The sequence below is a fragment of the Mobula hypostoma genome, chromosome 13 (genome assembly GCF_963921235.1).
Source record: "Mobula hypostoma chromosome 13, sMobHyp1.1, whole genome shotgun sequence".
Classification (NCBI taxonomy): domain Eukaryota; kingdom Metazoa; phylum Chordata; class Chondrichthyes; order Myliobatiformes; family Myliobatidae; genus Mobula; species Mobula hypostoma.
The window spans coordinates 43,468,794-43,494,906 of record NC_086109.1 but is presented as its reverse complement, the minus strand read 5'-3'; the positions used below and the strand labels follow the sequence as shown (position 1 = coordinate 43,494,906).

The window sequence follows — 26,113 nt, the reverse complement described above, 5'->3', positions numbered from 1 at the left end:
GACCATGTAATGTCTTTCCTCATTACATTCTGTTCCCTTCATAGGCCATTACAGATTAATTCTGTTTTTCCTCAACAGTAGCTAAAGTATCAAAGGGGATGAATGAATGATTTATATGCCATTGCCTGAGGAAATTGTAGGTCTGAAATGTTATGCAGCAGTCATGATGCCATGGTGAGGCCTCAGTGTCTCTTCTCTGACAGTCATGAATACAATTATGCAAATCAAACCTTCACTGCCGCTGTTAGTGATTTGAACAATAGTACTTTATTTTTTGGTGTATAACCCGTAAAGTTGAATTTGATATGAGGTTAAACCATATTTAATGTTCTCCTTTGTGACACAACTTAATTCAAGTCAATAGAGCAGAAATAATAAGTTGTGAATTATGTTCTAAGAATGTTTCAAGTGTAAAGTAAGTATAAATATGGCCAGAGTATATGGTCGATAATTTTGATTTCTCAATTACGGTGTCATTTTTATAGGTCATAGAAATATGTTCTTTCATTTTCAATGCCTGTGACTGAAAGAGAGTCCTATAATGAACCTGATTTGATTTCAAATCATACAGGTCTTTGGTGAATGCTCGGTAGAATTCTGAAAATTTTCCAGCAGTGTATTATGGGTGAGTAAATTGTATTGAATTTTACATAGAATAGAGTAATTACCATTTCTGGAGTGTCAGGCGTGTCCCAGAGATTGCACGGACCAAAGATTAATCTTCAAGACACCACAGCAAATAAAGCAAATAAAAGGGACTTTTAAAAAATCATTTAAATACTTGTTTAATATAAAAATATTGGAGAAAGGCAAGTAGAGACGAGCATGTTGGAGGTAGATTGCCATATGATAAAAGCATCTCCAACTATATCAATACTGTATTTAAAACGAACTTGAATTACTTTCCTGTACCCATGGTTTCAATTGAAGAAGGATCCACAACTGAAGGACTGATGATTCTTTTCTTACCCCAGATTCAGTTTAAACTGCACATTATCTGTATATTACTTTTTCATAATTTGAATCAACAAATGCAACTGAAAATCTAAAGTAATTTCTGAAATATGCCAGATAGGCCCTTGATTACGTTTCGTCCAAAATTATTTTCTAGTGTCAGATTTATAATGCAAAGTATCTGAAGGTACATGTAGACCCTTTTACAATGGCAGCACAGCAGTGGAAACTGGGAGCAGTTTCAAACTCGTGGGAAAGCACATCACACACAACCTCTCAGGGTTCCAGAACACATCTGACTCGGTTAAGAAAGCTCGCCAATGCCTCTATTTTTTGAGGAGGCTGAAGAAAGCTGAACTCTGCACATCCATACTCGCATCATTGTATAATGCGCAGTAGAGAGCATGCTTCCAAGCTGCATCACTGCTTGGTATGGAAACTGCATTGCAGCACACAGGAAGGCTCTTCAATGGGTAGACAAAACTGCCCAATCTATCACTGGTACCAGCCTACCTGCCACGAAGAACATGTATACAGAAAGGTGCCAGAAGACGGCAGTAACATAATGAAAGTTCTCACACACCTTGCTCGTGGGCTGTTTGCTGCACTCCCATCAGGAAGGAGGCTGCGTAGCATCCACGCCAAGACAACCAGACTTAAAAACAGTTACTTTCCCCAAGCAGTAAGGCTGATCAACACCTCTGCCCACTAACTCCACCACTACTTTATTATTTCTCGTCATTTTCCTTGTGTCCAACCTAGTGTCACTTTATGTATATAAAATCAATCTATCTATGTAAGCTATCTTATGTTTTTATATTTATTGTGTGTTCATTATTATTGTTTTCTTTACCTTTTGTGTTTTTTGTGCTGCGTTGGATCCAGTGTACAGGAAATGACATTAAGTAATCTTAAAAGTTGAAAACTTGAAATTGTAGAATTTTATCTCGTTTAGATCTTTTAGAAAACATTTTCTGTTAAATTACCTTGCTAATGTAGTGGCTATAAATGTTGGGTTGGCTTGTGTATAGATTATATATATATATATATAATATATATATTATATATATACCCAGTATAGATTTTGTGTTTGCCTTTTACAGGATCACTATAACCGCACTAAGCTTCTGTGGCTGTTTGACTTCCCATGTCCTGAAGGCATATAATGACTTTCTGACACCTTATGTTATACGATGGCCTTTTTGCAGTTTCTAAAATGATCAGAGGCATTTAGGATTAGTTGAAATATATTTACATAATGGAACAATTAAAAAAAAGATTTAGCTTCTATTTTGCAAATACTGGCTTCAATTATATGAACTGTAGGAACTTTTGTGAACTGTGTGCAATCAAGCATTTCTAAATGGAAAGCTACAGCTATATAAGCGAGGCTATTGAAAGAGCTAAGAACAGCAGAATGTGAGTTATAAGAAACACATTAAATGCCTATCTTGTTCACGTCTCCAGCTCGGGCTTCACAAACTAAAATGAAAGTCTGTAAGAAAAGTCGGTGCTTGTAGTTATTGGTGACTGGATTGGATCCTGGAGAGTCAATTCTCATTAGCTGTTAATAAATTCCTTGGTGCAAGGCCAAAGGAGAGTAGAAGAGATCTCAGCAATGTCCAAGCCAATATTTATCACTCAACCAACATTTTAGATGATCTCGCCATCAGCAAATTATTCTCTTAGATTAACTGTAATAAAATTTGCACATATTGTCATGTGTGAAGCCAAACAGAGCTGCAGAATGGATTATGCTAATGAGAGAGATAACGAGAGACAATGGAGAACCATTCAAAATGCTAATAATAGAGAAGAGAGAGATTAACGAGAAGGAGACACATAATTCAGATGTTGGTGTCTGCTACAGACAGTTGCTTTGAACCTGAACTGTTTGAAGTTTGATGGACAAGTGATACCTCATCAGGGGGATAAAAATAGTGGGTTTGCTAAGGCACAGGACACACACCACGAGACCCTGGAAAGAGCATTGTGCCCCACAAGTTAGTGGGAGTTTGGAGGACTGATTCGTGGGAATCAGTCAGAGGCTCACAGGGTGAAAAGGTACGATCGGTGGGAACCTGGTGTGTGTCCCCCCTTGCCTGGGTGCCGGGTTCACCACGGAAGAATGATCGCATCCGGAACGGAGGGGTCACAGTCGGTGACCACAGCGGGATCAGAAGGCATCGGAAGGTTTGCCTGAAACCAACTGTGTCTCTCACTCTCTCCAATGGTACAACAACAGCGATTACTTCGAACTGCACTAGACTGAACTGAACTGAACTCTGCTTCACCTTAAGACTGATCATTTTACCCCTAGACTGTGATAGAGCTTGGTTGATTCCTATTACCCTATTTCTCTGTATATGTGTATACTATCATTGCTAACCTGTTACATTTATATCCTTGCGGTTAGTGTACTGTATTACTTATTTCTTTGATAAAACTTTATTAGTTCCTAGTAATCACAGACTCCAACAAGTGTTCCATTTCTGCTGGTTTGACAACCCACTTACGGGGTACGTAACAATATATAAAATTAAGACTCAGTCCATTTGTGAAAATATGAAGATGGTGTTAATGTGGCTTTGACTGGATACTTGTAGTTGTGCAGTTATGAATAAAGGGTTTAGCAATTAAAAAACAGCACAAAGAGCAGTGAAACAGTGAAAAATACCATTTACAAGATAAACACCAGAATATACATTTTATCGTGGAGACGTGTATTACAAGGAAAAATGAGTAAAGATCTAACTGTAGTCAGATGCTCATTTTTGTGGAACAGAATCCTAGCATCTTACAACATGGAAATAAGCACTTCACCCCAACAGGTCTTGTCGACCAATGTGGCCATCTCTGCTAATCTCATTTGCATTTCACCTATATCCATCCAAACCTTTCTGATCCATCTGCTTGTCCTCAGCTCTTTTAAATTTTATTATTGTCCCACCCTCCACCCTTCCACTGACAACTCATTCCACATGCATACCAACTTCTGTGTGGAAAAGGTGTCCCAGAGGTGCCAATTAAGTCTTTCCCCTCTCACTTTAAACCTATGAACTCTGGTTCATGATTCTCCAATGCTTGGAAAAAAGTAGTATGCATTCAACTTGTCTATGCTCCGCATGATATTATGCAAGTCTATAAGAAAACACCACAGAGTCCTACACTCCAAAGAATAAAGCCGTAACCTCTCCTTGTAATCCAGTCCCCCTGAGTTCAGGCAAAATCCTCATACCTGCTCTGCATTCTTTCCAGTTTAAGGACAGCAATCCTATAGCAGGGTGTCAAAAACTGAACACAGTTTTCCAAGTGCAGCTTCAACAATATTTTGTACAACTGTAACATGACATCCACTTTAAAATTGAGCATAACTTCTAGACTCAGTGTTCTTACCAATGAAGGCCAACACACCAAAGGCAGTCTTCACCATCCTGCTCACTTTCACTTTCACTTTGTGTCACACATTCAGTGAACTATGCACTAGTTCACTAGGGTCCTTTTAGTTTGTTATAGATTTGCCAAGTAAAGCAGGGGTCCCCAACCTTTTCTGCACTGTGCACCGGTTTAATATTGACAATATTCTCGCGGACCGGCCGACCGGGGGGCGGGGGGTGGGGGTAGGATTGCCAATGGACAAAAGTAGCAGTCAAATGCATTATTTACCCAAAAAGACTACAATGGCCATAAAGCCTTGCGCGGGCACTAGTGCGCATGTGCGTCGTGACCTGCCGATTCCCGCCCCGCCTGCCCCCGTGAGCAAATCCTTTTTGGCGATTCTGTTCGTGGGGGTGGGTGTTAATCACTACTGGAATATCGGCGATAAGTGGGTAATACACTCAATTTTGTTTCTAAAAGGGTTTATCTAACGAGTTTAATATTAAACACACAGTGCATATTTTCCTCGCATGAATACAGTGATAAGTCAATTATCAGGGGAGGACAGGGGAGCTTGAAGTGTTGAACGAACTTCCAGTAGAAGTGGTAGAGGCAGGTTTGATATTATCATGTAAAGAAAAATTGGATAGGTATATGGACAGGAAAGGAATGGAGGGTTATGGGCTGTGTGCAGGTTGGCGGGACTAGGTGAGAGTAGCATTCGGCACGGACTAGAAGGGCCGAGATAGCCTGTTTCCGTGCTGTAATTGTTATAGGGTCACTTATAAGTCAATAGCATCATAACATTTTAAGTAACCTTTGGATATTAAACACACAGCACATATTTTCCCCGTATAAATATATAAAATCATTGCAACACACCAATATTGCTGAACCAGTGGGAGCCCTGGGGTTGTTTCCCTGCAACAACATGGTCCTATCGAGGGGTGATGGGAGACAGCGATACTCGAAGGGGGTTCCCTATGTCCAGTCTATTCCGCAATTTAGTTTTCGTTGCATTCATTGCAGAAAACTCCGCTTCGCAGAAAAATGTTGGAAATGAAAGCAACGTTTTCAGGGCTTTTGTAGCTATCTCAGGATATTTAGCCTTGACTTTGATCCAAAATGCCGACAGAGATATTATGTCAAACATACTTTTCACCCTGTCGTCACTTATAAGCTCGAGGAGTTGATCTCCTTCCCACCCTGACACGGATGACGCGTGGGTCACGACCTCGCGTGCGTAATGGCTGATCAGTGGCCATGACAGGGAATGAGGAACGGTGCAGCTGAATCATATCGCCAAATCATATCGCTTCCCCGCGGCCCGGTAGTGCATGCTCTGCGGCCCGGTGGTTGGGGACCGCTGAAGTAAAGAGTCAGTACAAATACAATGAATAGCCTTACTCTTTTCTGTAAGCACTATACGTGGAATTGACTGAATTGCTTGGGTTCCAGGTTACAGCTTGTGCATTTCTGAGGTTAGTAATGTAATTGTGCATACTTTTCAGGGCAGTTTTGTATGGAACACTGTACTGTCACTAGCATCCCACATTATAAACGTTCCTGGTCTGGCTGCTACATATCCATTAACTCCTTATTTAGGAAAGCATAACTAATGCAGACATCCCACCTCTCCCAGAAGTTCTGGGAGTCTCCCACGTATTAATACTGGCTCCCTGATGCCCGCAAATTATATACAATGTCCCGGAAATTGATTTTTGTGAGAGTGAGCATGAGAGAACGCGCGAGAAAGAGTGAGAAAGTGAATGCAAGAGCAAGAAAGCAAGCACGAAAGAGAGCAATCACGAGAGAGAGAGAGCGAGAGCAAGAAAGCAAGCACGAGTGAGAGCGACCACGAGAGAGTGAGAAAGCAAGTGTGAGAGAAAGAGAGAGTGTGTGAGTGTGTGTGTGTGTGTGTGTGTGAGTGTGTGTGTTTGTGTGTTGGGCCGCAAAGCATGTGCTGCCGGGCCGCGAGGAAATGATATGATTTGGCGATATGAGTCACCTGCACCTTTCCTCATTCCCTGTTGAGTTTGAATACACGCGAGGTCATTACGCACGCGTCATCCATGTCAGCGCGGGAAGGAGATCAATTCCTTGAGCTTGCAAATGATGGCAGCCTGAAAAGTATGTTTGACATAACATCTCTGCCGGCATTCTGGATCAAAGTCAAGGCTGAATATCCTGAGATAGCCACGAAAGCACTGAAAACGTTGCTTCTGTTTCCAACATCATATCTCTGCAATGAATGCAACGAAAACTAAATTGCAGAATAGACTGGACATAAGGAACCCCCTTCGAGTATCGCTGTCTCCCATCACCCCTCGATGGGACCGTCTTGTTGCAGGGAAACAAGCCCAGGGCTCCCACTGGTTCAGCAATATTGGTAAGTTGCAATAATTTTATACGTTCATATGGGGAAAATATGTGCTGTGTGTTTAATATTCAAAGGTTACTTAAAATGTTATGATGCTATTGACTTATAAGTGACTTATATAACCATATAACAATTACAGCATGGAAACAGGCCATCTCTGCCCTTCTAGTCCGTGCCGAACGCTACTCTCACCTAGTCCCACCGACCTGCAGTCAGCCAATAACCCTGCATTCCTTTCCTGTCCATATATCTTCCCAATTTTTCTTTAAATGATAATATCGAACCTGCCTCTACCACTTCTACTGGAAGTTTGTTCAACACTTACTTCAAGCTCCCCTGTCCTCCCCTGATAATTGACTTATCACTATATTCATGCGAGGAAAATATCCACTGTGTATTTAATATTAAGCTCGTTAGAGAAACCCTTTTAGAAATGAAATTGAGTGTGTTAACCACTTATCACCTATATTCCGGTCGTGATTATCAACCCCCCCCCGAACAGAATCGCCAAAAGCAATTTGTGGGAAAAAAATTGGCTCGTACACACATGCGCACACAGGTGCCCATGCAAGGCTTCATGGTCATTGTATCTTTCTCGGGGTAAACACAACGCATTTGACTGCTACTCTTGTCCGTTGGCAACCCTACCCCCACCCCCCGGGTCGGCTGGTCCGCAAGAATATTGTCAATATTAAACCAGTCCGCAGTGTGAAAAAGGTTGGGACCCCTGTTGTAAACAATCGAACACACCAGTGTTCTTTATCTGCATACCAGCATGAAGGTCACTTTGCTGGGTCACATTAATGAGACAAGGCCAGTGAGTTATGCTCTGAATTACCTTGGAGAAGATTCTGAGGAAAAACTGAGTCAGAATAATTGTCAATGCTAGTCATGTGGATGAAGTTTATCGAATTGTTGTCTTATTTGTCAGAAGGTAATGATAGTTAACTGAGCTCATAAACATCAACAAGTAAGAAAAGGATTGATTGAAAGTTAATTACCTTCTGCTGTGACCTTCAATACCAATCACATACCTATCTGTCACTAATGGGTGTCTTGGCCTGGTCTAGTCTCAGGAGGGTTTCCTCTGGGCACGAGAAACTGTTTCAAATTTTCCAGCAAAATGTGTTTCTTTATTCAAGGCTTAATAATGAGCCTTTGAAAGAAGCTGTCACTTTAATTGATGTGATTATTATCAGGGTGAATAGTGTGATTTATAAAAAAACATTTCTGATTTGGATTGGTTTCAGACTCAACATTGTGACAGATTTGATGGACATAAAGGATCATTTTGTTGTATTCATTCTGCCTAATCCCATGAGTCATATTCTCTGAAAGTGCTGATGGGAGCTCTCCCTTCTTTTCCCACCCATCCATAAGCACAAATCTGCTATCTAACTGATTTTAAAAAATTATATAATAAGTTAGAAAACAGACTTGGAAAGCTTTTTTTTACACACTCCCTCAGCAAAAAACTTTGTTGCATAGCAAGCAAGTATTTAAAGTGTGTCATTGTTGGTAATAAACTTTAAATTTATTTTTAAGCTCAGGATTCAAACTGTGAATCATCTATAGGACAATGCAAAGAATTGAATTATCAATCTATAGCAAGTATGAGATTGTTGTAGTTGAATAAGAAAGTGTTCTTTTCAACTGTAATTGGTTACCTGCTCTTCTCCACATAACCTCATTCTTCTTCCTTGGCAGTCCCTTAGGATAAAGGCTTCCTTGTGTCCCCCTCTGTTGGTTCGGCATGGCTGATAAAACCAGTGAGGGAACTGCAGATTCATCTGATGGGGCAGGGTACTTCTCATACGATGGATCGATGGGTGGGTGGCTTGTGAGGTGTTGCGCACTTAACTGATTGACCTTGCTTATGTAGTTATTTAGCTGTAGTCTAATTTTAGTTGTGTTTACTTTTCACAATGTTGGCCCTCTGCTAAGATGTTCATTAAACACTGAAGTAAATGCAGCCTTCATGTTAATTAACAGATTGCAAAAACTTGATATGCTGCCGGCATTAGAAGAAATTGATGTGGGTTAATCCATTGTGATCCAAGCCCCTATCTTTGGGAGCTATCTAATTCAGACTCCCCATTCCGTTACAATTGTAGACGAGGAAAAGTGGAATGCACACTCCTGCTCAAACTACTTTTTGTAAATGCTGTTTCATATTATTTCAAGTCCACATGCAGTGTCCAATTCATTCGGGTCGCGCTGCATTCATTTGTCATTTGTATACAGATTGCATCTTTATTTTCATCAGAATAGGCTTAATATCATTGGCGTATGTCATGAAATCTGTTGTTTTGCAGCAGCAGTACATTGTGATACATTTTTTAAAAAATAGTATAAATTACAATAGGAATGTGTAAAAAAAAATTAAACAAGTGCAAAAAGAGAACAAAAACAGAAAAAGTGAGGTAATGTACATGGGTTCATTGTCCATTCAGAAATCAGAATCAGAAATCCATTTAGGGAATCACATCTAATTACAGTGCTCTTGTATATAGCCAAATATTATTTATGCAGGTTTTAAAAGAGTGGATTGCCCATTGACTTTATATGAAGATCTCTCAATTTGTATGCATGGCTTGGGTGGCTTTCTGATTAAGTATTTTCAGATGTGTAAAACTACTGCCTAAATATGTAAATTTAGTTCAAATATAAATATAGCTATCTTATTTACTGAATATTTGATCTCCAAATAATATCCTTCATCAAATTTGCAAGTTCTTAATTGACTCCCAGCTTCAACAACTTTTTGACAGTGCATCAGATTTCCACTATGGAGAAGGTACTTCCTGGTATCAGCACAAACGAAGCTACAAGTTTTAAGTTATGTCCCTTCATTCTGCATTGTCCTATAAAACCAAATGTCTTCCTCTTTCATATCCTATCACATCTTTTAATTATTTTAAATCCTGTACCTTGTCTGCAAACCATACTTTTCTTGACTCAAAGCAAAAGTAAGATGCAGGAGTGGTCAAATGGCACCTCTGGGGTGCACCTTTCTAGGCGATCATAGCTGATATATTTCAAATCTCTATTCCCAGATTTTGCAAGCAGAAAAACATTTCTGAGCACTTCCCTTGTAAAAGCAAAAAAGGAAAATAGAGGGCATATAATATAGCAGAAATTAGTGGTAAATTAGAGGATTGGGAAGACTTTAAAAACCAACAGAAGCCAATTCAAGCCATAAGTAGAGAAAAGATTAAATATGAAGATAAGCTAACCAATAAGACAAAAGAGGTTAAAAAAAGTTTTTTCAGACGTACAAAGAGTAAAAGACAGGTGAGTGGATATTAGGCTGCTGAAAAATAACACTGGAGAAGTAGTAATGGGGGAATGAAGAAATGGTGGGCGAACTGAATAAGTATTTTGCATCAGTCTTCACTGTGGAAGACACTAGATGTGTGCCAGAAATTTGAGAGTGTCAGGGGGCAGAAGTGTATGTCATTGCTATTACTAAGGAGAAGGTGTTTGGGAAGCTGAAAGGTCTGAAGATTGATAAGTTACCTGGGCTCAGTAGGCTACACCACAGGGTCCTGAAAGAGGTAGCGGAAGAGATTGTGGAGGCACTAGTAATGATCTTTCAAGAATTGCAAGATTCTGGCATAGTTCTGGAGGACTGGAAAATTACAGATGGCACTCCACTCTTTAAGGATGGAGGGAAACGAAAGAAAGAAAAGTATAGGCGAGTTAACCTGACTTCAGTGGTTGCTAATATGTTGGAGTCGATTGTTAAGGATGAGTTTTCAGGGTACTTGGAGATGCATGATAAAGTAGCATGGTTTTCTTAAGGGGAAGTCTTACTTGACAAATCTACTGGAATTCTTTGAGGAAATTACAGGCAGGGTAGACAAAGAAGAGTCAGTGGATGTTGTTTACTTGGATGTTCAGAAGGCTGTTGACAAGGTGCCACACAAAAGGCTGCTTAACCAGGGAAGGGGCCATGTTATTACAGGAAAGATAGGAGACTGGCTGACTGGCAAGAGACAAAGAGTGGGAATAAAGTGGGCCTTTTCATGGTTGACTGACAGTGACTAGTGGTAATCTACAGGGATTGTTGTGATTGCTTCCTTCTTACATTATATGCCAATGATTTGGATGCCTGATTTGATGGCTTTGTGGCCAAGTTTGAAAACAATACAAAGAACTGAAGGGGCGGGTAGTGTTGATGAAGTAGGGAGTCTGCATAAGGACTTAAACAGAAAAGGAGAATGGGAAAAGAAGTGGCAGTTGGAATACAATGTAGGAAAGTGTATGGTCATGTATTTTAGTAGAAGGAATAAAGGCTTAGACTTTTCTAAATGGGGAGCAAATTCAGTAATCGTTTGCTGCCTCATGGGAGTTTTTGTTCAGGAATACCTAAAGGGTAACTTACAGGTTGAGTCGGTGATAAGGAAGACAAATGCAATGTTAGCATTCATTTCATGAAGAAATTCATTCAGCTACCTACAGGAAAAATATCAATAAGATTGATTGAGTCCAGAGAAAACTTAGAAGCATGTTGCTAGGAAATAAGGACTTGAGTTATAGGGGAATGTTAAATAGTTAAGGACATTATTTCCTGGAGCATAAGAGAATGAGGGGAGATTTGATAGGGTAAATACAAGCAAGGTTTTTTCTACAGGGGTTTGGTGAAACTAGAACAAGAGGTCATAGGTTTTGGGTGAAATGTAAAATATTTAAGGAAATCATGAACTTCTTCACTCAGAGGGTGGTGAGAGTAACAAGCTGCCAGCAGTATCGATAGATGCAGGTTTGATTTCAACATTTAAAAGAAGTTTGGATAACTACATGGATGAGAGGAGAACAGAGGGCCACGGTCCAGGTAAAGGTTGAAGGAACTAAGCAGAATCATAGTTTGGTATGGACTAGGTGAGCTGAAGGGCCTGATTCTGCAGTGTTCTATGACTCTATTATGATAACATTTTCCTGGAAGATCTTTGCCACGAGATTCTTTCTTACTTTCATGTTTCATGTATCTTGGTTCTGTGGCAAATTGTTTTGAAACAATTTCTGTGAATTAATCTTCTCCATTATTTTTGTCAAATTGGCTTAATCAGATTGTACGAAGATAAAAATCCTCCAAATTATTATATTGATATTTTTACTTTGCTGACCCTTTCCACCTCTGATCATTTGATGAACACTGGTTCATGGGCCTCTGGTTTCCTCCTCCTGAAGTCACTAATCAACTCCTTCGTCTTGCTGACATTGAATAAGAGGCGGTTATTACGGCACCGCACAGCCAGATTTTCAGTTTCCCTCCTATATGCTGATTTGTCACCACCTTTGATTTGGCCTGCAACAGTAAATTTGAATATGCCATTGGAGCTGTGCTTATCCACACTGTCATAAGTGTAAAGCAAGTAGAGCGGGCGCTAAGCACACAGATTTGTGGTGCACGTGTGCTGATGGAGATAGTAGAATAGATGATCCCAATCTGAACTGACTGGGGTTTGCAAGTGAGGAAGTCCAGGATCCAATTGCATAAGGAAGTACTGAAGCTAAGGTCTTAGAGCTCATTGATTAGTTTTGAGGGGATGATGGTATTAAATGTTGAGCTGTAGTCGATAAGGAGCATCCTGATGTATGGATCTTTGCTGTCCAGACATTTTAGGGTTGAGTGAGTGAGATGGCATCTGCTGTGGAGCTTTTGCTCCAGTAGACAAATTGGAGTAGATCCAAGTCGCTCCTCGAGTCAAAGTTGATATGTTTCATCACTAACCTCTCAAAACACTTTACTGTTGATGTATTAATCATTGAGGCAGGTTATCACATTCTTCTTAGGCACTGGTGTAATTGAAGCCTGCTTGAAGCAGTAGGGTGCCTCAGAATGCTGAAGCGAGAGGTTAAAGATCTCAGTGAATGCCTCAGCCAGTTGATCAACATAGGTTATTACTATTTGTCTGGGCTGGATGTTTTCGTGAGTTCACTCTCCTGAAGGCTACTCGCATGTCAGCCTCGGAGATTGAACTCACAGGATCATTGAGGATTGTGGGAGTTAGTAATGGTTCCTCCGTGTTTTGACATACAAAGCGAACATTGAAGCATTGAGGTCATCTGGAAGCAAGGCCCTGTTGTAGACTATGTCACTTGATTTAACGTTATAGGAGGTGATAGTATCTAAGCCCTGCTGCAACTGTCGTGCATCCTTCATTGATTTAAGTTTAGTCCGGAATTACCACCTCGCCCTTGAGATAGCTTCTTGGAGATCATAGGGTCCAAGGTCATATCTCCCTGAAAGTAGCTACACAGGTTGATAGGGTGGTTATGAAGGCATGTAACATGCTTGCCTTAGTCAAGGCATTGCATTCACAAGTCAAGAAGTTATGTTGCACCTGAAGGAAAAACTCCAGTTAGGTTGCATCTGGAGTTTTGCACACAGCTCTGGTCACCCCATAATAGGAAGGATGTCAAGGCTTTGGAGAAGGTGCTGAAGAGGTTTACCAAGATGTTGCCTGGATTACAGGGAATGTGCTATAATGAGAGTTTGGAGAAACTTGGTTTGTTTTCACTAGAGCAGAAACGGCTGAGTGGAGATCTAATAGAGGTTTATAAAATCATGAAAGGCATAGATAGAGTAGACAGACAATATATTTTTCCAAGTGTTACAATGTCTAATACCAGAGGGCATGCATTTAAGGTGAGAGGGGGTAATTTTAAAGATGTGAGAGGTAGGTTGTTTGCACAGAGTAGTGAGTACCTGGAATGCACTGCTTGGTGTAATGGTAGAGGCAAAAACACGAGAGACTGTTAAGCAACACACATCAAAGTTGCTGGTGAACGCAGCAGGCCAGGCAGCATCTCTAGGAAGAGGTACAGTTGACGTTTCAGGCCGAGACCCTTCGTCAGGACTAACTGAAGGAAGAGTTAGTAAGAGATTTGCAAGTGGGAGGGGGAGAGGGAGATCCAAAACGATAGGAGAAGACAGGAGGGGGAGGGATGGAGCCAAGAGCTGGACAGGTGATTGGCAAAGGGGATATGAGAGGATTATGGGACAGGAGGCCCGGGGAGAAAGACAAGGGGGGGGAACCCAGAGGATGGGCAAGGGGTATAGTCAGAGGGACAGAGGGAGAAAAAGGAGAGTGAGAGAAAGAATGTGTGTATAAAAATAAATAATGGATGGGGTATGAGGGGGAGGTGGGGCATTAGCGTAAGTTAGAGAAGTCAATGTTCATGCCATCAGGTTGGAGGCTACCCAGACGGAATATAAGGTGTCGTTCCTCCAACCTGAGTGTGGCTTCATCTTTACAGTAGAGGAGGCCATGGATAGACATGCCAGAATGGGAATGGGATGTGGAATTAAAATGTGTGGCCACTGGGAGATCCTGCTTTCTCTGGCGGACAGAGTGTAGGTGTTCAGCAAAGCGGTCTCCCAGTCTGCGTCGGGTCTCGCCAATATATAGAAGGCCACATCGGGAGCACCAGATGCAGTATTAAGAGACTTAAGATCTGTTCAGATAGGCACATGAATGTGAGGAAAATAGAAGGATAGGGGCATTGTGTAGGCAGAAGAGATTAGTTAGACATTTGATTTTTAATTTGATTAGTTTGGCACAACATTGTAGGCCAAAGTGTCTATTGTGCTGTTCTATGTTCTATGTCAGTATGTGAGCCTCTGAAATTAAAAATGGGAATCTTGAAGCTATTGCCTTCATACATGTGTATCTTTCAGTTTTCCTCACTCCTGGTGTGCATATGAAGTAGATTAGCTCTCAACACAGCAGTCCAGTGTTGTTTTTTCAGAAGCATCAACTATGTTCTCTATAAATTCCAAAGAATATTTTGTGTCAGATGCAAAGCGCAATGCCTCAATTCACTGCTTGCACCTGTATCTGCATCTAAGTCCGAATGCCAGGTTGGCTTGGGATAAATTATGTTTGAGGTGACACAATGATAGGGAAATTGACGTTCATTCGTTCTCAGTAGCAGTTGTTATTTTTGCAAGCAATGTATCCCTTTTTTTTGTAATGAAGAAGTGTCCATGGGTTTCATCAGTTTAATTCACCTGCCAGTAAATAATTAATTTCCTATTAAACAATAGGAAATGCTTTAGATTTTCTTTACTTATAAGCTACTATTCTACAGATGGTCATTATTTCTATGACTTGGATTTTGCTGTAGGATAAAAGGACTTGAATGATGCATGCCATCATTAATATGCAGTTTAAGGTAAGAAAGAACATCCATACGTTACAAACTGCTGTGAGCTGCTGGCTGACTTCAGGCACCCTACCATCTGCTACACCAAAGGGCCATCTCACCCGGAAGCACCCCTCAAGTATGAAGTTGCTGCATTTTCATATTATTTTTTCCATTAAATAGCACGGGGATTTGGCAATTAACAGTATAAAAAGCCTTTATAACAATGTGATAACTATTAATTACTAACCAACATATCTTGTCAAAGGGTAGTTCTTCATTCTTATTTGCTATCTTTCCTTTCTGGCCTTTCATTTAATCAATTTTCATACAGTGATTCCCAACCTGAGGTCCACAGACCCTTTGCTTACTGGTATTAGTCTATGGCATAAAAATGTGCTGGGAACCCCTGATCTAAAATGTGGTCTTTCTGTTGATCCTTACTTCATACTTTTTCTGCTAAACGTTTGATTACACTTCCAGAGAACTGATGGCCAATTCTTCCTTGAAAACTAACACATGCAAGCAAATCTGTTAATCTGGGTCATAATCCCATATTAATGAGATGTGTTTGTAACTTCTATTCAGTGTGGATATATTGGAAGTATGATATAGAACTATATGGTCAGTTGATAGCACACAAAATTTAAACAAATATTGGACATTTTACTTAGTCAACTGTCTACTTAAAAAAACTTTAAAATAATGTCCAACCTTTTCTGACATTAAATAATTTAAATAATTTTATTTGAATTATTCCTGCATTTGACATGGAAGTTCTCAGTATGAAATCCATTTTTATCTCAGTGTGAACATGGAAAATTTACTTTTCACACTGAGATAAAAATGGAATTTAGCAAATCACAAGTCTCGTCAGTGGAGGCGAATTTAGTTATTTGATGAAGGAAGTTGAGATTTAGACCAGCAACTGTCATTACTGAAACACATGGACCCACATAGCACTGTTAAAACAATCTCAAGGTGTCCCACAGTATCTAGTCAGTAAGCGCATCATTTAATTTTCCTTCATTACAAGTTGTGTTGTTGTTGGTTTTCTTATGAAAAGTTACTGAAAATTAAGGAATTTTATTTACCCATCGGCATGTGTTTGTTGAAGATGCCAGTAGGATTAAAGTGAAATACAAAGGCATCTCTGATCTGGATATGTGGAGCTTCGAGGCATTTCACAATGGTTAAAATTTCTGGATATGAAAATTAAATGTGGACACTTCAAAAAATGTACTCTTATTACATGAATTATAAACAATACTTAATACTTGGAGGATTTTTTTCCTGTGTATCTAAATCTGACGAAGTTGAAAAAATAAAAATTTACATCCAACTGGGATAACTTGATTTTGAAAATGTACATTTAAATTGTATTTCACGTTAAAAGGATATTTTTCTGTTTTAAAGATGAAGTTCAAATGTCAATCCTGTTGAAGGATCTCAGTCCTAAACATTGATGATTATTTACTCCCTTCCAGTATTTTTTTGTGTTGCTCACCTTCCCCTTAGTAATATTGCCTACATTTATTTCTGTCCCCTGACTTGAATTTCTGGCATGTTGCTAGTGTCTTCCTCAGTGAACACTTGATGTAACATTCTTATTCAGTTCATCAGCCATTTCTTTGTTCACCAGTACTACTACCTCTTTAGCGTCATTTTCCAGTGGTCTGATGTCTGCTCTAGCCTTTCTTTTACTCTTTATATATGTGAAAATGACTTTTGGCACCCTCTTTTATATTATTGGTTAGCTTACCTTCAAATTTCATCTTTTCTCATTATTGCTATTTAGTTATCTTATGTTGGTTTTTTAAAAGTTCCCAACCCTCTATTTTCCCACTATTTTTTTGTAATATTGTATGCTCTTTTCTTTGATTTTACGCTGTCTTTGACTACCCCTTATCAGCCACAGTTGTTTCATCCCCCCCTTTAGAATGCTGCTTCTTTGGGATGAACTGATTCTGCACCTTCCAAATTACTCCCAGAAACTCTAGCCACTTTATTGTCATCCCTTCTAGTGTCTCCTTCCAATCAACTTCAGCCAGATACTCATTCATGTCTCTGTTGTTGCCCTTACTCAATTGTGCTACAGATGCATCTGATTTTAGCTTCTCCCTCTCAAACTGCAGGGCAAATTCTATCATATTATGATCACTGGTTCTTAATTGATCCATTACTTTAAGCTCCCTAATCAAATCTGGTTCATTGCACAACATCAAATCCAGAATTGTTTTTTCTCTCTCTCTCTAGTGGCTCAACCACAAGCTGCTCTAGAAAACCCTTTTGTAGGCATTCTACAAGTCACTTCTCTTGGGATCCAGTACTAACCTGATTTTCTCAGTCTACCTGCATTTTGAAATCTCCCTTGACCATTGAAATTTTGTGCTTTTTACATGCCTTTTCTACCTTCCTTTTTAATTTGTACGCCACATCCTGGCTATTATTCAGATACCTGTATATGACTCCCATTCGGGTCTTTTTACTCTTGCAGTTTCTTAACTCTACTCACAGGGATTCTGCATCTTCTAATCTTATTTCACTTGTTTCTGAGGATGTGATTTCATTTTTCATGAACAGAGCAATCACCTCCCCTGGTCACCTACCTGTCTTTCAATTGGATGCGCATCCTTAGACGTTTAGCTCCCAGCTGTGCTATTTTTTTCAACTACAATTTTCTGATGCCCACAGTCTCACACGTGGCAATTTCTAGCTGTGTTATAAGCTCACTTACTTTATTATACTGTATGCTTTCAAATATAATGCCTTCCTACTGTACTCACCAACCACCTTAATATTTTCATCATGTTGCTGGAAGTTAAACTTTTATCCCTTTCTAAACTTTGTCTTCTTTATTCTGGAAATTTCATTAATCTCTCCTGCATTTACCTTTCCTTTTACTTTGTCCATAATTTTTAAAGCTGTTGAATCCGCCCCGTTCTCTCCCCCCACCCCCGCAATGTAGTTTAAAGCCCCATCCATAGCCCCAGTTATAACATTTGTTGGGACCCTGGTCCCTTCATGAGTCAGGTGGAGCTCATCCCATCAGAATAGGTCCTTCCTTCCCCAATATTAGTGCTAGTATCCCACGAATTGAAACCCACTTCTTTCACACCAATCGTTGAGCCAGAGATTGTTACCTTTTTGGTTCTGAGATTTGGGATGGCAAATGATTCTGAGTTTTAGTTTAGTCCTTAACTATTCACGCTTCCTCTGCAGAACCTCCTTCCTTGTTTTTCCTACATAGTTGGACCATGACAGCTGGTTCTTTTCCCTCCCACTCCAAATATCTCTACAGGCCAGATGAGGTGTTCTCAACCCAGGCACCAAGCAGACAACACAGCATTTGGATCTACAAATCCTTCACAGTTACATTTCTCTTCTCTCATCCACCTTTAATGGCTTCCATGGAGACATGATTCAGTTTCTCATCCTTCCAACAGCCCCTATTCCTATCTGCATAAGGAGTTAGAATCTTAACCCTGTTGGGCAAGCTGAAGGACTAAGGCTCCTCCAGCACTACCATCTCGATCCTCCAATCTGCCTCACTCACAGTCACATCATCTTTCCCCAAACCACAGATCGAATTTGAAATAGTTAATCTAATGGATGTGGCTAACTTCTGAAACAGTGTCCATGTAGCTGTCTCACTCTCTTATGCATCAGTGTTTAAAGCTGAGATTCCCGATCATCAGTGTTGAGCCTGACTTCCTTGAGTAACCAGCGCTTGTAGTAAATGGGGTCCACTAGCTCCCATATCATGCAGTAACAAATCATTACCTAATCCTCCTTCCCTACTTAAATTATTTATAATTTTGTGTATTTTTATTTAACAACAATACTTAAAAACCTTACCTTTTCTAACCTGTTCCTTACCCATGCCTCCTTACTGAAGCCTTCCAAGCTAAAGCCTCAGATTGCCTCTCCTGTTGATATTGATGCTTAAAACATGGTTGGCAAATAAAGTTCAGATTTTCTTTTTCAAAGGGCACAATGCTTGTTGTGGAGTTTGGTAGTTTCAATGACATTAAACCGCAACACATGCAGTTTGATTTCTACCTAGAGGCTTTTTTGATTTGCTTCAAATATGCAGCCTCAATGTATTTGAGAACTAGTTTAGTCCAAGTATACAGTTTTTAATCAGGATGGTTCCTGTAACATCTAAAGTACCAAATATCGATCGCATTTGCTTGCATAACTCATTCCTTATGCAAAAATCTTTGCAGCAGTAAATCACATTGGGTACAACCGGAATGAAACATCTGTTGGAATGCCAAAACAGTCATAATTGATTCTTGCCAATTACTGAAAGTCAATGAATAGTATTCAAAATGTGTGGGGAGTTCTGCCTAGTTACCTACCTGTGAAAATCTGTCCTTCACTTGCCATCCCAAAACAGCAACTTCTCACATTTATCCAAATTAACTCCGTTTGCCATTCCTCAGCCCACTTACTCAGCTGATCAAGATCCTTCTGTAATTCCTTATAACAATGTTCACTGCTTCATGTCGTTTAAATATCTCCAAAGTATTTTCCCTTGCTATTCAATGTGGAAATTCTGTCTGTGCTGTTAGATTTTGGCATAGTCCCTTAATGGATTCAGAAAAATAAATGAACTACTTCCATCTGGGGGTGGGTGGGTGGGACACAAACCAATCTAATAAATGTCAGCAAATCAGTTTGTGTCTTTTAACCCTTGAAATTTAAGGCTCCTGATGAAGCACACAGATTGCTTAGTCATATGAAATTTTCCATTTTATTTTTTTGTGGAAAAAGTGCACCACGGATTGTGGCACACAAGCTCCCAAATCACCATAATATTGTAACAGATGTTTCTATGATGCCAGCAGTGTATCTGTTGTTCATACACTTAGTCTCTGAGTCAGAATCACACACCATTTACATGAGCGCGTAGTCTGGGGTGACTAAGCTCCGCTGCGATCCTAAGCAACATGGCACAGTTGGAGATACTGTCTTTCAAATGACTAATACAGCTTGAGACTGCACAATAATGCAAGTCCTCAAGGAAATATTGAAAAAGTGTTCTGGGGTTTTGCCTGGAGACCTTCCTAATATTTGTCTTTCAACTAATGTCTAATTATAGTTTATTTTGTTATCATCATGTTAAGTCTGTCAAACCTTGCCCTGTACAAATTAGCTGCTGTGTTTTTCTTTGTTTACAGCAGGGATTACATTTTCTATGTATTTAATTATGCATTTAGTGTTTTGGATGTTCACCTGCTATTTCTTCTGTTCTTAACCAAATCCACAAATTTCTGGGGTGTTCCCTTACTTTTATCAACAAAGCTTAGTATCAGTATGAAAATATTCAGAGGAGGAGGGACTACAATAACTGACGTTAAGTATAATTATTTATCCCACAATTAGTTTCTAATAAAATTGCCAGGTTGTCCAGATGTTATTGTTCCTGGTTTCAATCCTCTAATTTCCATTATGACTCAAGAAAATAAATGATATGAGTCCTATAAATGTTCTAGGTTTGTCTGAACAGAAGAACACTGGTCTTCAAAGAATCTGGGCAAATTTTGACAGGAAATGTGTGATTTTGCTGCCAAATTTTAATTGGATTTAAAAATGCTTTCCAATCAGAATCATTTTGTATATCACAAACATAAAATCTGTCTTGTACCAGCAAATCCTACATCAATTTGAAATTTGTTTTTTTTAAATATTTGATTAATACAAGTGGAAAAGACTTGGAACAAAAAATAAGGATTTTAGTCAATCTTGCTCACTGCCCATAGTTCACACATTTTTGATGTTACCTTAAAGTACTGTGTTGAACAGTTGCTCGTTGAGTTTTCCCTCAAACTTTTCAAGCTTTCAGTTTTTTTCAAACAAGCAATTTTATCTACCAGTTACTTTGTGTTAAGTGTAGAACAAACATCTTCTCTAGCTTTTCCTTTCAATTGGGTTCTCCAACTGAACTGTGATCAGATCCATTGCTGGGCTGCATGGCTATTAAGAATTTGCAGACAAAAGTCTTGGTACATATTGGTGCCAATGACATAGGTTTGAAAAGGGAGGAACGCCTAAAGAGAGAATCTAACGAGTTGGATAGGAAGCTGAAAATTATGACTTCCAGGGTAGTAACCTTTGGATTGCTGCCTGTGCCATGCACCAGTGAGGGTAGGAATAGGAGTCCAGATGAAGGGTCTTGGCTGAAACACCAACTGTTTGCTCTTTTCCATGGATACTGCCTGGCCTGCTGAGTTCCTCCAGCATTTTGTGTCTGTTGATAAGAATAGGATTATTTGGTAGAGGACTATGTGGCTGAGGAACTGGTGCAAGGGGCAGAGCTTCAGATTTCTGGATCACTGGGATCTCTTCTGGGGAAGATGTGATCTGTACAAAAGGGACGGGTTACACCTGAATCCAAGGTGGGTGGGAAACCCTTGCAGGCAGGTTTGCTAGAGTTGTTGGGGAGGGTTTAAACTAATTTGGCAGGGAAATGGCAACTACTTGAGGATGGGGTAGTTGGTATACAACTAGATACAGTGTGCAGGGAGACTGTCAGGAAGGACAGGCAGATGGTAAGGCAAAATTGCAGTTAATGCAGTGACTTACATTGTAACATGGGGACAGATTTGAAAAGGGTGACAAATACAGTACTGAAGTTGTCATATTTGAATGCATACAGTATATTGAATAATGTAGATGATCTTGTAGCAGTGTTGGTAGGTATGGTGTTGTGGGCATTACTGAGTTATGGGTGATAGAAGGTCGTACTTGGGAGCTGAATGTCCGCGGATACACATTGTATCAAAAGGACAGGCAGGTAGGCAGAGGGAGTGGAGTGGGTCTATTAGTAAAAACTGAAATCAAATCCTTAGAAAAGAGGTAATGTAGGATCGAAAGATGTAGATTCTTTGTGAATAGAAACAGCAAGGGTAAAAATACCCTGATGGGAGTCATATACAGGCCTCCAAACGTAACCAGCATGTGGGCTATAAGTTACAATGGGAGATAGAAAATGCTTGTCAAAAGGACAATGTTATGATAGTATTGGGGGATTTCAATATGATGGCAGATTGGGAAAATCAGGTTGGTGCTGGACCTTAAGAGAGAGAGTTTGTAGAATGTCTACAAGACAGCTTTTCAGATCACCTGGTGGTTGAGTACAATGGAGGAAGGCTGTTCTAGAATGGGTGTTATGTAATGAAAGGATTTGATTAGGGAGCTTAAGGTAAAGGAACCCTTAGGAGACAGTGATCATAATATGATAGACTTTACTCTGCAATTTGAGAGGGACAAGCTGAAGTTAGATCTATCAGTATTACAGAGGAATTAAAGGAATTATAAAGACGAGAGGAATTGGCTAAAGTTGATTGGAAGAGGACTCTAGTAGGGATGATGGCAGAGCAGCAATGGTTGGAGTTTCTGGGAGTAATTCAGAAGGTGAATCAGTTCATCCCAGAGAAGAAGTATTCTAAAGCAGGATGTTGCAACTGTGGCTGACAAGGATGGTCAAAAACAACAGAAAAATTAGCGGGAAATTAGAGGATTGGGAACCTTGGAAAAATCAACAAATCTGGCATGGTTCCAGAAGAATGGAAAATTGCAATGCAACTCCACTTTTCAAGAAGGGAGAGAGGCAGAAGAAAGGAAATTACAAGCCAATTCGTCTGACCTCAGTGGTTGGGAAGATGTTAGAGTCGATTGTTAAGGACGTGGTTTTGGGTACTTGGATGCACATCATAAAATAGGCCAAAGCTGGCATGGCTTTGTTGAGGAAAAATCTTACCTGACAAGTCTGTTGGAATTCTTCGAGGAAATTACAAGCAGGATTTACAAAGCAATATCTGTGAATGTTGTTTACTTGGATTTTCAGAAGGGCTTTGACAAGGTGCTACACATGAGGCTGCTTAACAAGATAAGAGCCCATGGTATTACATGACAGATACTAACATGGATAGAGAATTGGCTGATTGTCAGGATGCAGAGATTGGGATAAAAGGGAGCCTTTTCTGATTGGCTTTGTGGCTCTTAAGAAGATAGGTGGAGGGTGGTTAGTGTTGAAACAGGGAGTCTGCAGAAGATTTAAACAGATTATGAGAATGGGCAAAGGAGTGTTGGGAAGTGTATGGTCATGCACTTTGGTAGAAAGGACAAAAGCATAGACTATTTTCTAAACAGACAGAGGATTTAAAAATCTGCAGTGCAAAGGGACTTGGGAGTCCTCTGGGAGGATTCCTTGAAGATTAACTTGAAGGTTGAGTTGGTGGTGAGGAAGGCAAATGCAATGTTAGCATTCATTTCAAGAGGACTAGAATATCAAAGCAAAGATGTAATGCTGAAGCTTTGTAAGGCCCTGGTGAGGCCTCACTTGGAGTATTGTGAGCAGTTCTGGGCCCCTTATTTAAGAAAGATGTGCTGACATTGGAGTGGGTTTATAAAAGGTTCATTGGTGATTCCAGGAATGAAGGAGTTAATATATGATAATCTTTTGATGGCTCTGGGCCTGTAGTCTCTGGAATTTAGAAGAATGAGGAGGTATCTCATTGAAATCTATCAAATGTTGAAAGGTTTAGATAGAGTGGACGTGAAGAAGATGTTTCCAATCGTGGAGAATCGAGGACGAGAGGACAGAGCTTCAGAATAGAGGGACATACATTTAGAACAGAAATGAGGAGGGATTTCTTTATCATGAGGGTATCTTTGGAATTATTGCTACAGAGGGCTGTGGAGGCCAGGTCATTGGATGTAGGCGTAGGTTGATAGGTCGTTGATTAGTTAGGATGTGAAAGGTTATAGGCAGAAGGCAGGTGAACACAGTTGAGATGGAAAATGGATCAGCTATGATAGAATAGCAGAGCAGACTTGATGGGCTGAATGGCCTAATTCTGCCCCTATATCTTATTGTCTTCTTTCTGTTTAAGTTTGATAAACTTTGCTTTGTATTACCATTTTTTTGACATTTCAGTTGTTCTAGTGTGTAATAGTGTGTGTCAATAGCAGTATATTTTACATATTACCAAGGATCTCTGTTGGGCAGTTGTCTTCTCCAAGTCTGTTAGCATTCTATTTCCCCACTGCCTTGTTCAATGTCATGACTTGAGGCTTGTTGTATTTTCCTTCTGCTCACAACCTAGAAACTGTAACTGCTTTCTGTGACATTGGGAACTGGTTTTGTTCCATTATTATTACTCTTGTGCTTCCTACTAGCCTTTCTCCATCTGTATGAAAAGTGATTCATGCTATTGTATTTGTTACATTCCTTCTCTTAATCTGGGTACGTCTCCTGCCATTTACCTTTCTGTCATAATGCATATATTACATTGTCAATTTTCTTTTTTTTGCCCCTTTTTGATGAAATGGGCAGAATATCCTTTATCCAATTCATCAATTTTGGTGGCTTTAGACAACATTAAACCTGTGCAAGATTTGTTTCACTGAATTTTTGCAATGTTCTTTCCCTTTAGCCTCAATCTTGAATTCATCAGACAATCCCCTTGTACTCCTTCTGAGTACAACTGACTCCTTCAGATCTCCAGTGTTATAATTTAATATCAGAAACTACTTTTTAGTCAAGGACAAGAGATTCTGTAGATACTGCAAATCCAGAGCAACAACACAAAATGTTGGAGGAACTCAGCAGGTCAGGTAGCATCTCTGGAAAGTAATAAACAGTTGCTATTTCATGCTTTTCAGTTAAGTATGTGTTGAATGACCCTTTATTTGTCTGCCATCTTCTTGAACTCTTGAATCTGTCCAACTTGTTATTACATGAAGGGTTGTTGTAATTCTCAAAGGCTGTGATAATTTCCTCCAGCAAATGACCTGTTCCAGCGTTCGGATGCTTAGGCTACATTTGCAACATGTGCTGTATGTGTATACTAACTAATTGAAGCATCTACTGTCAACCTCTCCCAGGGTTTACCTTCATCTATCTACTAATAGTCATGTGGCTGTTGTACATCATTTGGACAGACCATCAAAAATCCATGACTTTCAGAGATCTTTCTTCTCCACTGTTATACAAAGTCATTGTCCTTCACAAAACCACATGTAAAAAGTCAATATAACATAAGGAAACAATTTTCTGACACTTGCTATGCCGTGTCCAGCAGACGTTCTCTGTTTAAAGTATTATTTTTCATATTCTTTGCGTTCTTCGTGAAAGCATTTAATTGGAATAAGGGGAAATATGAGGCTATCAGGCAAGAACTTGGAAGCATAAATTGGGAACAGATGTTCTCAGGGAAATGTACGGAAGAAATGTAGCAAATGTTCAGGGGATATTTGCGTGGAGTTCTGCATAGGTATGTTCCAATGAGACAGGGAAGGGATGGTAGAGTACAGGAACCATGGTGTACAAAGGCTGTTGTAAACTTAGTCAAGAAGAAAAGAAGAGCTTATGAAAGGTTCAAAAAATGAGGTAATGATAGAGGTCTAGAAGATTATAAGGCTAGCAGGAAGGAGTTTAAGAAAGAAATTAGGAGAGCCAGATGGGGGTCATGAGAAGGCCTTGGCCGACAGGATTAAGGAAAACCCCGAGGGATTCTATAAGTATGTGAAGAGCAGGAGGATAAGACGTGAGAGAATAGGACCAATCAAGTGTGACAGTGGAGAAGTGTGTATGGAACCGGAGGAGATTGCAGAGGTACTTAAGGAGTACTGTGCTTCAGTATTCACTACGGAAAAGGACCTTGGTGATTGTAGGGATGACTTGGAGCAGACTGAAAAGTTTGAGCATGTAGATATTAAGGAAGAGGATGTGCTGGAGCTTTTGGAAAGCATCAAGTTGGATAAGTCACCAGGACCGGACGAGATGTACCCCAGGCTACTGTGGGAGGCGAGGGAGGAGATTGTTGAGCCTCTGGCGATCTGTGCATCATCAATGCGGACGGGAGAGGTTCCAGAGGATTGGAGGGTTGTGGATGTTGTTCCATTATTCAAGAAAGGGAGTAGAGATAGCCCAGGAAATTATAGACCAGTGAGTCTTACTTCAATGGTTGGTAAATTGATGGAGAAGATCTTGAGTGGCAGGATTTATGAACATTTGGAGAGGCATAATATGATTAGGATTAGTCAGTATGGCTTTGTGAAAGGCAGGTCGTTCCTTAGGTGCTTGATTGAATTTTTTGAAGATGTGACTAAACTCATTGATGAAGGTAGAGCAGTTGATGTCGTGCATAGGGATTTCAGCATGGCATTTGACAAGGTACCCCATGCAAGGCTTATTGAGAAAGTAAGGAGGCGTGGGATCCAAGGGGACATTGC

The 26,113-nt window shown here is 39.9% G+C and overlaps 1 protein-coding gene across 11 annotated transcripts in view; it reads left to right on the top strand.

The window, feature by feature from the left end:
- Window positions 1–26,113, top strand: part of ppfia4 (PTPRF interacting protein alpha 4) — a 774,853-nt gene that overhangs the window by 346,625 nt on the left and 402,115 nt on the right. Inside the window, exon 1 of one of the 11 annotated variants that reach the window (XM_063065585.1) lies at window positions 569–625. The exons of the other annotated variants lie outside the window; for them this stretch is intronic. The gene's annotated coding sequence lies outside the window, so the exon portion shown is untranslated. Of the gene's footprint in view, window positions 1–568; window positions 626–26,113 lie in introns of those variants that run through there. 11 annotated transcript variants of the gene reach the window in all.